This window comes from Arachis stenosperma, chromosome 9, assembly GCF_014773155.1.
Source record: "Arachis stenosperma cultivar V10309 chromosome 9, arast.V10309.gnm1.PFL2, whole genome shotgun sequence".
NCBI classification, from domain to species: Eukaryota; Viridiplantae; Streptophyta; class Magnoliopsida; order Fabales; family Fabaceae; genus Arachis; species Arachis stenosperma.
The window spans coordinates 54,772,358-54,786,617 of NC_080385.1; the positions used below are offsets into that span (position 1 = coordinate 54,772,358).

The window sequence follows — 14,260 nt, forward strand, 5'->3', positions numbered from 1 at the left end:
TTAATTGGTGAATTTTCGCCACGTCAATTTTTGGCGCCGTTGCCGGGGAGTTGCAATAGTATGCTAATTTATTGGTTGGAATTTATTTATTTTGCGACTATGAGCTGTATGTTTCTTTCATTGAATGACGCATTTGCTACCTTATCCGAGCTTACCCACATTTGATCCTAAAATTGAAAGAACTATTTCACGTATAAAGCAAGCTCGGCGTCGGTTAGTCCTACCTGAAGACGAATCTGAAACGTCATTTAAGGAAGAAATAAGCTTTCTTTCCACTGATTTGGTTGATTTACGCGCAGAGAACATGGCAGCTCCCAGGAGGGTTACTCTCCAGGAAGCAGGAGCCCCGAACTTTACACTACCACCCTTCCAAGCGTGTCATCCAAATCTGGGTGCAAATATTAAACTGAAGACTGCACTAATCAATCTACTACCGAAGTTTCATGGCTTACCTGCTCAAGAGCCTCTCAAGCACCTCAGGGATTTTCAGACAGCCTGTTCTACTGTGAAGCGTAATGGTGCAGATGAAACTTTAATTCTGCTAACTGCCTTTCCGTTTTCTCTTAAGGGAAAGGCAAGGGAGTGGTACTACACTCAACCTGAAGTGGTTGTTACTAACTGGGATACGCTCAGGAGAGAATTCCAAGAAAAATACTTCCCAGCTGAAGTTACTGATAGACTGAGAAAAGAAATCTCAATGATTATTCAAGGCGAATCTGAGACTCTCTATGAGTATTGGGAGTGCTTCAATAATCTCCTAGACGCATGCCCCCACCACCTGATTGACAAGTTGGTATTGATCAGCTACTTTACACAAGGCATGAAGTCTCAGGATAAGACTATATTGGATGGTACAAGTAATGGTTTGCTGAAAAAGTACAAGACTGCGGAGGAAGCGTGGCAACTGATCAGCAACCTAGCTGAGTCTACTTGGAATCATAAGCACAGAAAAAATCATCCCAAGACTGTTGCAGAGGTTTCCTCTAGTAGTGAGACTAATGCTCTCGCACAATCTATATGTGAGATAACCAAATTACTGAAGCAGATACACCTAAATCAACAATAATCTCAGCCTTCTCCACAGCAATAGTATCAACAGTTGGCCCCTCAGAGAGTTTGCGGAATATGTGCGTGCAATACTCATTACACTGATGAATGTCCGCAACTACAACAGGAAGACAACACCTTGGTAGCCACTCATAACTTCTATGACCGCCCAAATCAAGGATATTTTTAGCAGGGCGGCAATTATAACCAAGGTGGGAACTACAATCAAGGTTGGCAAGACAACCCCAACCAAGGCTGGAGAGGTAACTCCAACCAAGGATGGAGGGATAACTACAACCAAGGAGGCTGAGACAATGGTGAAAATCAGAGATGGAACAACAACAACAATCAGCAGAACTAGTCTCAGCAGAACCAGAACCAGCCCTATCGCGCACCTCATCAAAGGCAAAACCAGGGATCTCAAAATAACTAACAACAAGGCCCGCCTTCCTCTTCCAATGATAAGTTGCTTCAATCTCTTGCACAAAGACAAACGACTATGGAAAGTTAAATTAGTGGTCTAACCTCTGCTATACAAGCTCTCGTCTCCCAGATTAGATCATCAAACACCTCTAATAACCAACCTACAAGCTCCAGTGCACTTTCTTCTCAACCTTTACCTAACCCCAAGGGAGGAATCAATGCCATTACTCTAAGGTTTGGGACGAAATTTCAAGAGAGGAGTTATGAGGAGCCAAGTTCAAAAGCAGACATTCTAGTTGCAAGCATTGTGGAGGTAGAGGATGCTTAATAAGAGGAAGAAGTACAAGAGGTGGTTGAAGAAGAAGCAACCACACCAAGGAATGAAGCACCAAGAGGCACAGACATTATAGGGGGCGCCATTCCTATTCCATTTCCGCACCTTGCTTGGAAGCCCAGAAAGTAGGTGGAGCTAGACCCCAAGATGGTGGAGATCTTCAAAAAGGTTGAGGTAACCATTCCGTTTTTTGATGTGATTCACCAGGTACCTAAATATGCTAAGTTTCTAAAAGATCTATGCATGCATAAAGATAAAAATAAATGAATTAGAAACTATCCCCCTAGGTAGCTCTATTTCTGCTTTAACGGGTACCATACCGGAAAAATGTGGAGATCCAGGTCCATGCATGGTTACTTGTGTTATTAATAGCGTACAATTTTTTGACTGCATGTGTGACTTAGGCGCATGTGTGAGTATCATGCCATTATCTGTATATGATGCTTTGAGGCTCCCTCCCTTAAAAAGTTCGGCAGCACGTTTTGTTTTGGCAGGTAAGAGCATTATCTCAGTGGCTGGAATTGCTGAGGATATACTGGTTAGCATTAAAGGGCTCACATTCCCTATTGATTTTTACATTTTGGAGATGCCCCCTAATGAATCAGGAAGACCATCTTCCATCCTACTTGGAAGACCATTTCTGAAGACTTCCATGTTCAAGCTGGATGCCTTCTCAGGAACCTATTCTTTTGAGATAGATGGCAGAACAATAAGGTAAATCGCACTACTATTTTTTAGATGGTTATACTGGCTATTTTCATATTCATATAGCTCCTGAAGATTAGGAGAAAACTACTTTTACATGTCCCTTTGGAACATATGCATATAAGAGGATGCCTTTTGGCCTATGTAATGCACCGGCAACGTTCCAAAGATGCATGATGAGTATTTTCTCAGATCTTCTTGAGAACTGTATGGAGGTTTTTATGGATGACTTTAGTGTGTATGGTGATTCTTTTAGCCTTTGCTTGGATAGTTTAGCTAGAGTATTAGACAGATGTGTTAGCTCAAACCTTGTTCTAAATTTTGAAAAATGTCATTTTATGGTCCAACAAGGTATTGTTCTAGGACATGTTATTTCTAATGCTGGTATTTCAATGGATCCAGCAAAGGTAGATGTCATTTCTGGGTTACCTTACCCCTTTTCTGTGAGGGAAGTCTGCTTGTTTCTTGGTCATGCAGGTTTCTACCAGCACTTTATCTAGGACTTTAGTAAGGTAGCATTGCCCTTATCTAGACTGCTACAGAAGGATGTTGAATTTGAGCTGAGTACAGACTGTAAAGAAGAGTTTGATAAGGTGAAGATCGCCCTGACTCAAGCTCCAATTGTGAGAGGACCAGACTGGAGCCAGCCCTTTGAAATTATGTGTGATGCCTCCAACCATGCTGTTGGAGCAGCGCTGGCCCAGCACGCAGGTAAGGACCCTTTTGTGATTTCCAATGCATCTAAGACTTTAGACGCTGCTCAGTCTAACTACAATACTACTTAAAAGGAGCTTCTCGCTGTTGTTTTTGCTCTAGATAAATTCCGAGCCTATCTACTTGGTACTAAAGTGGTAGTGTATTCGGACCATGCAGCTCTAAAATATTTATTAGCTAAAAAAGAGTCCAAACCAAGGCTAATACATTGGATACTGCTGCTGCAAGAATTTGATTTAGAAATTAAGGATAGGAGTGGTTCTTAGAATTTAGTGGCGAACCACTTGAGTCGCCTTGAGCACATTAAGCATGACTCCACTCCTATCAATGATGCTTTCCTATTTGATAGCTTGCATGCAGTATCTGACGTAGTTCCTTGGTATGCACCTGTGGCTAATTATCTAGTTAGTCATACCTTCCCTCCCAATTTTACTAAGCATCAGAGGGACAAGCTGAAAAGCGAATCCAAATATTATATTTGGGATGATCCATATTTATGGAGATATGGCGCTGACCAGATAATTAGAAGGTGTGTGCCTCAATCAGATTTCCAATCCATTTTAGAGGCCTGCCACTCCTTTGAGAGTGGTGGACATTTTGGCCCTGAACGAACAGTTAGAAAAATTTTAGACTGTGGATTCTGGTGGCCTACTCTTTTTAAAGATGTTGCTGCCTTATGTAAATCATGTCCCCCATGCCAGAGGTTTGGTAATATATCCAAAAGGGATGAGATGCCTCAACAGATTATGCTTTTCTGTGAAATTTTTTATGTCTGGGGCATTGACTTAATGGGTCCATTTCCAAACTCTAGTGGTTACCTTTATATACTGTTAGTTGTAGATTATGTTTCTAAATGGGTGGAAGCAATTCTTACCCGTAATGATGATGCTAACACCGTTACTTCCTTTGTTACAAATCATATTATCTGTCGCTTTGGATCACCACGAGCAATCGTGAGCGATCAAGGCACTCACTTTTGTAACAGGAGACTAACAGGATTACCAAAGAAGTACAGAATTATTCACAAAGTAGCAACAACTTATCATTCCCAGACCAATGGGCAAGCAGAAGTGTTTAACGGAGAGATTAAACGCATCCTGAAGAAGATAGTAAAGCCTCATAGGAAGGACTAGAGTGCCAAGTTACAAGATGCGCTCTGGGCATATCGAACAGCGTACAAGACACCCATTGGGATGAGTCCCTTCTGTTTAGTGTACGTAAAGGCTTGCCACCTTCCAGTAGAAGTGGAACACAAGGCCTTCTGGGTTGTAAAGGAATGCAACATGAATTTTGAGGAAGCTGGTGCCGAAAGGAAGCTGCAACTAGCAGAATTAGAGAACCTTCACCTAGAAGCATATGACAACTCCAGGCGATACAAGGAAAAAATGAAGGTTGTCTATGACAAGCACATAAAAAGGAGATAATTCATACCAGGGGAGTTAGTTCTTCTTTATAACTCCAGACTGCGGCTTATGCCAGGCAAACTGAGATCAAGATGGGAAGGTCCCTACAGAGTAAAAAAGGCAGAGCCATATGGAGTTTTTCACCTGCGTCATCCTTCTAGCTCCAAATTCATTAAGGTCAATGGACACCGCCTAAAGCGTTATCATAGTGAGAAGATGAAGGATAACAAAGAGCTAGAGGTCTTCCTCCTGGAAGACCCACCGACAAAAGCAGAATGAGCCTAAAGACCGTCCAACTTAAGGACGTAAAAGCAAAGTGCTAGGTGGGAGACAACCCACCATGGTATGATCGTTCTTTCTTTTCTTAGTTTTATTTTAGTAACTCTTCTCATTCGTATTGCATATAGTCTGCATTCTGCATTCTGTAAAAAAAAAGGGAGGCACACGACGCGCAAGCGTCGCTGACGCATTTGCGTCATATGTGCAAGCGTGAAAAAGGGGATTGAAGAAAGAGTTACGCGGAAGCGTGGCTGGAGGCGTGCTTTAGGCACAAACACGCCCACGCGAGCGCGTCCCTGACGCATCCGTGTCATTTGCGAAATCAGCCCCAACATGTGTGCGCGTCAGCCACGCGCACGCGTGACCCTGAAGATCGACGTAAAAAGGTGTATGGACAGAAAGTTAGGATGGAGTGATGCCGGAGCGGTGCTGGAAGCACCAGCCGTATTATGCGTACACGTCCCTGATGCGTTCGCGTCATTTTTCCCAACCACAGACCATCCACGTGTGCGCATCTTTCACGCGCACGCGTCAGTTGAATTTTCGGCAATAGTGCATATGAGACAGAGAGTTGTGCGTGCGCGAGGCTGCTCTCGCGCCATTAGCACAAATCAAGTGACGCCTACGCGTGCCCCACGCGTACATGTCGCTTGGGAACATCACAACTCACGCGAACACGTGATGCACGCGTCAGCGTCACATGCGACGCACATTTTTATTAGAACAGCGCCTGATGTCTTATCTTTTCTCTCCCAATCCTAATTCTTTCTTCCCCCTTATCACTTCTTTCTTCTCCCTTCTTTCTTCTTTATTCCTCTCTACTTTCTCCTTTCTTCTTTCACTCTTAATCTTCTTTATCAAGGTTTCTTTTCTTCTCTCCCTTTTTACTTTTCCATTATTACTTTTATTTATGTTTTCTTCTTCTTTCTTCTTTTTACTTTCACTATCTATGCTTTCTTTATTTTTCTTTTTCTTTTTACATCCTTTTAATTGGTGTTAGAAATTTAATTGGGTGATTATTTTCTTCTATATTTTGCTTGTGAGTGTATTGAGGAATTGCTTGACAATTAATATTACTTCTTGAAAGGGTTGCTTGCACGTTCAATTTAATGCTTTCAGTAACATATTTACCACGCATGCTAAGTGTTTGTGAAAAAGCCTGTATGGCATTATGCATTCTTTTTAAATCATTCTATCCTACTACTTTAATACCTGTTTTTCAAAAAACCCCTTTTCATATATTATTGATTAAATATAATTGTCAATACACACAGATTGTTAGTTTGAAACACTTGATAATTAAATTGGGCAATTAATGCTTGATCTATGCTACTCATGCCTTTGCCGGCATGCCAATAAACACCTTGCATCTACTTGCCATAACATGCACTTGCTATATTTCAATTGCTAAACTTATCACATGTAGTCGCAACCATGTGTTAATGGCATCCTTCTTTACCGTGCAATGATTATCACTTGCACTGATCTCGTCCTTGCTTAAACCCTTAGCTTTACATGTTACTTTCCTTTTCCTTTTTCAAGATGGCCACCAAGAAAGGTAAAGAAAAAGCTACTCCCAAACCACCAGCAAGGAAAGGAACAAAAACAGCACTAGCTGTGGAAACTTTCTCAATAGCAGTAAAGCCTTCAACAAAGCGAATCAAGAGGATCATCAAGGTCGATGAAAAGAGAAAGCCTTTCCAGCAAGGGACACTGCACGGTTCACTAACCACTACTGTGAGCAGATGTTCCCCATACTGGCTTAGTGGAACCATTACAATGAATACCTACTCATCCTCCCGACCACATTGTTGAATTTGTTGAACCCCGCATTGAGTAAAGACAATGGGGATTCTTACAAAGACAGCCATGGCAGGTTAATCTATCATGAGTAGTTGAATTCTACTCCAATTTTCACATGCCAACACTGCAGTCTGTCTATATCCGTCAGAAGCAAGTTCCCGTAACTGAAGAGGCAATTCAGCGAGCTTTGGATCTTCCCCCTGCCCCTGAAGGATTGGATGCATTTAAAGAAGCCTCTGTCCAACACCAGACATACAAATTTGACTGGGACGCTGGTGCATGAAATTGTGATCTCTAACAATGGCATTCAACTTGGTATGCGCATCTACTAACTCAGCACTTTCTCCACAACTCCGCACAACTAACCAGCAAGTGCACTGGGTCGTCCATGTAATAAACCTTACGTGAGTAAGGGTCGATCCCACGGAGATTGTTGGTATGAAGCAAGCTATGGTCATCATGTAAATCTCAGTTAGGCGGATTAATAAATGGTTATGGAGTTTTCGAAAATAATAATAAATAAAGCACAAAATAAAGATAGAGTTACTTATGTAGATCATTGGCGGAAATTTCAGATAAGTGTATGGAGATGCTTTGTCCCTGTTGAATCTCTGCAACATACTGCTTTCATACTTTAAATCCTTCATACTCCTTTCCATGGCAAGATGTATATAGGGCATCACCGTTGTCAATGGCTACTTCCCATCCTCTTAGTGAAAAAGGTCCAAATGCTCTTATCACAGCCCGGCTAATCATCTGTCGGTTCTTGATCATGTCATAATAGAAACCATTGATTCTTTTGCGTTTGTCATCACGCCCAACAATCGCGAGTTTGAAGCTCGTCACAGTCATTCAATCCCTGAATCCTACTCGGAATACCACAGACAAGGTTTAGACTTTCCGAATTCTCAAGAATGGCTACCAAAGGGTTCTAGCTTATACCACGAAGATTCTGATCAAGGAATCCAAGAGTTATGCGCTCGTTCTAAGGTAGAACGAAAGTGGTTGTCAATCACGCGTTCATAAGGATGGATGATGATGAGTGTCACGGATCATCACATCCATTAGGTTGAAGTGCAATGGATATCTTGGAACAAAAATAAGCTGAACTAAATAGAAAATAGTAGTAATTGCATTAAAACTCGAGGTACAGCAGAGCTCCACACCTTTAATCTATGGTGTGTAGAAACTCCACTGTTGAAAATACATAAGTGATGAAGGTCCAGGCATTGCCGAATGGCTAGCCCCCATGAATGATCAAAAGACCGAATGGTCAAGAGACTATACTGTCAAAGACACCTAGTACAATAGTAAAAAGTTCTATTTATACTAAAACTAGTTACTAGGGTTTACAAAAATAAGTAATTGATGCAGAAATTCACTTTCAGGGCCCACTTGGTGTGTGCTTGGGCTGAACTTGAGCTTTACACATGCAGAGGCTTCTCTTAGATTTAAACGCCAAGTTGTAACGTGTTTCTGGCGTTTAACTCTGGTTTATATTGTGTTTCTGGCGTTTGACTCCAGAATGCAGCATGGAACTGGCGTTGAACGCCAGTTTACATCCTCTAATCTCGAATAAAGTATGAACTATTATATATTGCTGGAAAGCTCTGGAAATCTAATTTCCAACGTTGTTAAGAGCGCGCCATTTAGAGTTCTGTAGCTCCAGAAAATCCATTTCGAGTGCAGGGAGGTCAGAATCCAACAGCATCAGCAGTCCTTTGTCAGCCTCCTTATCAGAGTTTTGCTCAAGTCCCTCAATTTCAGCCAGAAAATACCTGAAATCATAGAAAAACACACAAACTCATATTAAAGTCCAGAAATGTGAATTTTACATAAAAACTAATGAAAACATCCCTAAAAGTAGCTAGATCCTACTAAAAACTACCTAAAAACAATGCCAAAAAGCGTATAAATTATCCGCTCATCACAACACCAAGCTTAAATTGTTGCTTGTGCCCAAGCAACTGAAAATAAAATAGGATAAAAAGAAGAGAATATACTATAAATCTCGAAATATCAATGAATATTATTTTAATTAGATGAGTGGGACTTGTAGTTTTTTGCTTCTGAACAGTTTTGGCATCTCACTTTATCCTTTGAAGTTTAGAATGATTGGCATCTATAGGAACTCAGAATTTAGATAGTGTTATTAATTCTCCTAGTTAAGTATGTTGATTCTTGAACACAGCTACTTTTATGAGTCTTGGCCGTGGCCCTAAGCACTTTGTTTTCCAGTATTACCACCGGATACATAAATGCCACAGACACATGACTGGGTGAACCTTTTCAGATTGTGACTCAGCTTTGCTAAAGTCCCCAGTTAGAGGTGTCCAGAGCTCTTAAGCACACTCTTTTTGCTTTGGATCATGACTTTAACCACTTAGTCTCAAGCTTTTCACTTGGACCTGCATGCCACAAGCACATGGTTAGGGACAACTTGATTTAGCCGCTTAGGCCTGGATTTGTTTCCTTGGGCCCTCTTATCCATTGATGCTCAAAGCCTTGGACCTTTTTTTTTACCCTTGCCTTTTGGTTTTAAGGGCTATTGGCTTTTTCTGCTTGCTTTTTTTTTCTTTCTCTATTTTTTTTCGCCATTTTTTTTGCAAGCTTTGTTCTTCACTGCTTTTTCTTTCTTCAAGAATCAATTTTATGATTTTTCAGATTGTCAATAATATTTCTCTTGTTCATCATTCTTTCAAGAGCCAACAATTTTGACATTCATAAACAACAAGATCAAAAATATGCACTGTTCAAGCATTCATTCAGAAAACAGAAAGTATTGTCACCACATCAATATAATTAAACTAATTTCAAGGATGAATTCGAAACTCATGTACTTCTTGTTCTTTTATATTAAAAACATTTTTCATTTAAGAAAGGTGAAGGATTCATGGAATTATTCATAGCCTTAAGACAGAGTTACTAAATACTAATGATCATGTAATAACGACACAAACATAGACAACATGAAGTTCAAAAATTGAAAACAGAAAATAAATAGACAATGAGATTAAGGAATGAGTCCACCTTAGTGAGGGTGGCGTCTTCCTCTTGAAGAACCAATGGTGCTCTTTGAGCTCCTCTATGTCTCTTCCTTGCCTCTGTTGCTTCATCCCTAGTGATTTTGGTGCTCCTATCCTTAATTGCTCCCAATAGTTGTATGGAGGAAAATATATCCCTTGAGGTATCTCAGGGATTTCTTGATGAGGGAATTCCTCATGCTCTTGTTGAGGTCCATGAGTGGGCTCTCTTGATGTGTAGTCAAATGCTCTATTACTAAGCTATAGACCCTTAAGATGAATCTCCCTATCTCCGGCCTTAGGTGCCATAAATGGTTATGGAAAAACAAAAAAGCTATGCTTTTACCACACCAAACTTAGAATGTTGCTCACCCTCGAGCAAAAGAAGAAAGAATAGATGAAGAGGAAGAAGATATGGAGGAGAGGGAGAGATGTTTGTGTTTCGGCCATTTAGGGTAGGTTTGGGTGGGAAGGATGGATGGTTATGAGTGGTGAAGAGGTGATGGGGAAGAGAGATTGAGGTGATTGGTGAAGAAGAGAGAAGGTGAGTTGAGGTAGGTGGGGATCCTGTGGGGTCCACAGATCCTGAGGTGTCAAGGATTTATCATTCCTACACCAATTAGACGTGTAAAACGCCCTCTGTATGTAATCCTGGCGTTTAACTCCAGATTGATGCTTGTTTCTGACGTTAAACGCCAGTTCTATGCTTGTTTTGGGCGTTCAACGCCAGTCTGCAGCATGTTTCTGGCGTTGAACGCCAGCTTTCCTCAGTGTGCAATCCTGGCATTTAAACGCCAGATTGCTGCATGTTTCTGGCATTCAAAGCCAGATCCATGCTCTGTTCTGGCGTTGAACGCCAGCCAGATGCTCCTTACTGGCATTTAAACGCAGTAAGCCCTTCCTCCAGGGTGTGCTATTTCTTCTGTTGTTTTTTATTCTGTTTTATTTTTAGTATTTGTTTTGTGACTCCACATGATCATGAACCTAATAAAACATAAAAGAATAATAAAAATAAAATTAGATAATAAAAATTGGGTTGCCTCCCAATAAGCGCTTCTTTAATGTCACTAGCTTGACAGTGGGCTCTCATGGAGCCTCACAGGTGATCAGGTCAATGTTGTAGACTCCCAACACCAAACTTAGAGTTTGAATGTGGGGATTCAACACCAAACTTAGAGTTTGGTTGTGGCCTCCCAACACCAAACTTAGAGTTTGGTTGTGGGGGCTTTGTTCGACTCTGTATTGAAAGAAGCTTTTCATGCTTCCTCTCCATGGTTGAAGAGAAATGTCCTTGAGCTTTAAACACAAGGTAGTCCCCATTCAATTGAAGGACTAATTCTCCTCTGTTAACATCAATCACAGCTCCTGCTGTGGCTAGGAAGGGTCTTCCAAGGATGATGCATTCATCCTCATTCTTCCTAGTCTATAAGATTATAAAATCAGCAGAGATGTAAAGGCCTTTAACCTTCACTAACACATCCTCTACTAATTCATAAGCTTGTCTTTGTGATCTGTCTGCCATCTCTAATGAGAATGTGGTAGGCTATACCTCAATGATCCCCAGCTTCTCTATTACAGGGAGATGCACAAGATTGATGCCTGACCCTAAGTCACACAGAGCCTTCTCAAAGGTCATGGTGCCTATGGTACAAGGTATTAGGAATTTACCAGGATCTTATTTCTTTTGAGGTAGAGTTTGCTGAACCCATGTATCTTGTTCACTAATGAGCAAGGGAGGTTCACCTTCCCAAGTCTTATTACCAAACAATTTGGCATTCAGCTTCATGATGGCTCCTAGATATTGAGCAACTTGCTCTCCAGTTACATCTTCATCCTCTTCCGAGAAAGAATAGTCTTCAGAGCTCATAAATGGCAGAAGGAGGTTTACTGGGATCTCTATGGTCTCTATATGAGCCTCAGATTCCTTTAGGTCCTCAATAGGGAACTCCTTCTTGCTTGAAAGATGTCCCATGAGGTCTTCTTCACTGGGATTCACGTCCTCCCCTTCCTCCTTGAATTTGGCCATATTGACAATATCAATGGCCTTGCACTCTCTTTTTGGATTCTCTTCTGTATTGCTTGGGAGAGTACCAGGAGTCTAGGCTATCTTTAGATTGTGAGTCCAACCATGTTCTAGCCCTGTCTCTTACAGCAAAAGGAAAAACCATGAGCCTGTAGACTTCAGGATCTACTCCATTAGTCTTAACAGTCTCACAAATCTGCAAAAAATCAGTTAAAAACTGATAGGGATCTTCTGATGGAAGTCCATGGAACTTGCAGTTCTGTTGCATAAGAGCAAATAGTTGAGGTTTCAGCTCAAAATTGTTTGCTCCAATGGCAGGAATTGAGATGCTTCTTCCATCAAATTTAGAAGTAGGTGTAGTATAATCACCAAGCATCCTCCTTGCATTATTTTCGGCTGCCATCTCCTCTTCTTTTTCGAAAATTTCTGTAAGGTTATCTCTGGATTGTTGTAATTTAGCTTCTCTTAGTTTCCTCTTCAGAGTCCTTTCAGGTTCAGGATCTGCTTCAACAAGAATATTTTTGTCCTTGCTCCTGCTCATATGAAAAAGAAGGGAACAGAAAATAATAATAGGGATCCTCTTTACCACAGTAAAAGGATTCCTTTATGTTAGTAGAAGAAGAAAAGAATAGAAGGAGGAAAAGAGTTAAGAATCCAAACACAAGGGGGAAGATAGGTTCGAATTCTTGAGATGAAGAGAAGTGTTAGTAAATAAATAAATAAATAAATAAATAGAAGAATATGAGAGAGGGAGAAATTCGAAAATAAATTTTGAAAAAGGGTTAGTGATTTTTGAAAATTAAGAATTAAAATTAAAATTTGAAACAATTAGTTAATTAAAAGAATTTTGAAAAAGAGTGAGGAAATTTTCGAAAATTAGAGAGATAAAATTAGTTAGGTGGTTTTGAAAAAGATAAGAAACAAACAAAAAGTCAATTTGTTAGTTGAAAAAGATTTGAAATTCAATTTTTGAAAAGATAAGAAGTTAGAAAAGATATTGAAATTGAATTTGAAAAAGATATGATTTGAAAGATATTTTTAAAAGATATGATTGAAAATGATATTTTGAAAAAGATTTAATTTTTTAAAATTAAAATTGATTACTTGACTAACAAGAAACTAAAATATATGACTCTAGAATTTAAAGATTGAACCTTTCTTAACAAGAAAGTAACAACCTTCAAATTTTTGAATCAATCACATTAATTGTTAGTAAAGTTTTCAAAATTTTGAAATAAAGATAAGAAAAAGATTTTGAAAATAAATTTTAAAAATTTTTGAAAATAAAAAAAATGAAACAGATTTTATTTTTAAAATTGATTTTGAAAAGATAGGATTTTTAAAATTGAAAATTTGACTTGACTTATAAGAAATAGTTAAGTTTTAAAAAAATTTTACTAAGTCAACTGAAAATTTCAAAAATTATGAGCAAAATAAGGAAAAGATATTTTTTGATTTTTTGAATTTTTAATGAGGAGAGAGAAAAACAACAAAAATGACTCAAAACATGAAAATTATGAATCAAAACACATGATGCATGCAAGAACACTATGAATGTCAAGATGAACACCAAGAACACTTTGAATGTCAAGATGAACATCAAGAACATATTTTTGAAAAAAAAAATTCAAGAAAAGAAAACATGCAAGATACTAAACTTAGAAATTTTTAATGCTTAGCCACTATGAATGCAAAAATGCATATGAAAAACAACAAAAGATACAAAACAAGAAAACATAAAAATCAAATAAGAGGACTTATCAAGAATAACTTGAAGATCATGAAGAACACCATGCATGAAATTTTCGAAAATAACATAAATTTTTAAAACATACAATTGATACCAAACTTAAAAGTTGACACTAGACTCAAACAAGAAACACAAAATATTTTTGGTTTTTATGATTTTATAAATTTTTTTGGCTTTTTTTCGAAAATTATATTTTTGAAAAACAAAAATACAGAAAAAAAATTTTGAAAGATTTTTGAAAAATTTTTGAAAAGAAAATTACCTAATCTGAGCAACAAAATGAAACGTCAGTTGTCCAAACTCAAACAATCCCCGGCAATGGCGCCAAAAACTTGGTGCACAAAATTGTGATCTCTAACAATGGCATTCAACATGGTATGCGCATCTACTAACTCAGCACTTTCTTCACAACTCCGCACAAGTAACCAGCAAGTGCACGGGGTCGTCCAAGTAATAAACCTTACGTGAGTAAGGGTCGATCCCACGGAGATTGTTGGTATGAAGCAAGCTATGGTCATCTTGAAAATCTCAGTTAGGTGGATTAATAAATGGTTATGGAGTTTTCGAAAATAATAATAAATAAAGCATAAAATAAAGATAGAGTTACTTATGTAGATCATTGGCGGGAATTTTAGATAAGTGTATGGAGATGCTTTGTCCCTGTTGAATCTCTGCAACATACTGCTTTCTTACTTTCAATCCTTCATACTCCTTTCCATGGCAAACTGTATGTTGGGTATCACTGTTGTCAATGGC

General features: G+C 39.1%; 1 non-coding gene across 1 annotated transcript; it reads right to left on the bottom strand.

Moving 5' to 3' along the window:
* Positions 1-676: 676 nt before the first annotated feature.
* LOC130953493 (small nucleolar RNA R71) lies at positions 677-784 on the bottom strand. Its single transcript, XR_009075663.1, has one exon. It is a non-coding gene; the product is annotated as a small nucleolar RNA R71 (small nucleolar RNA).
* Between the last annotated feature and the right edge of the window lie 13,476 nt (positions 785-14,260).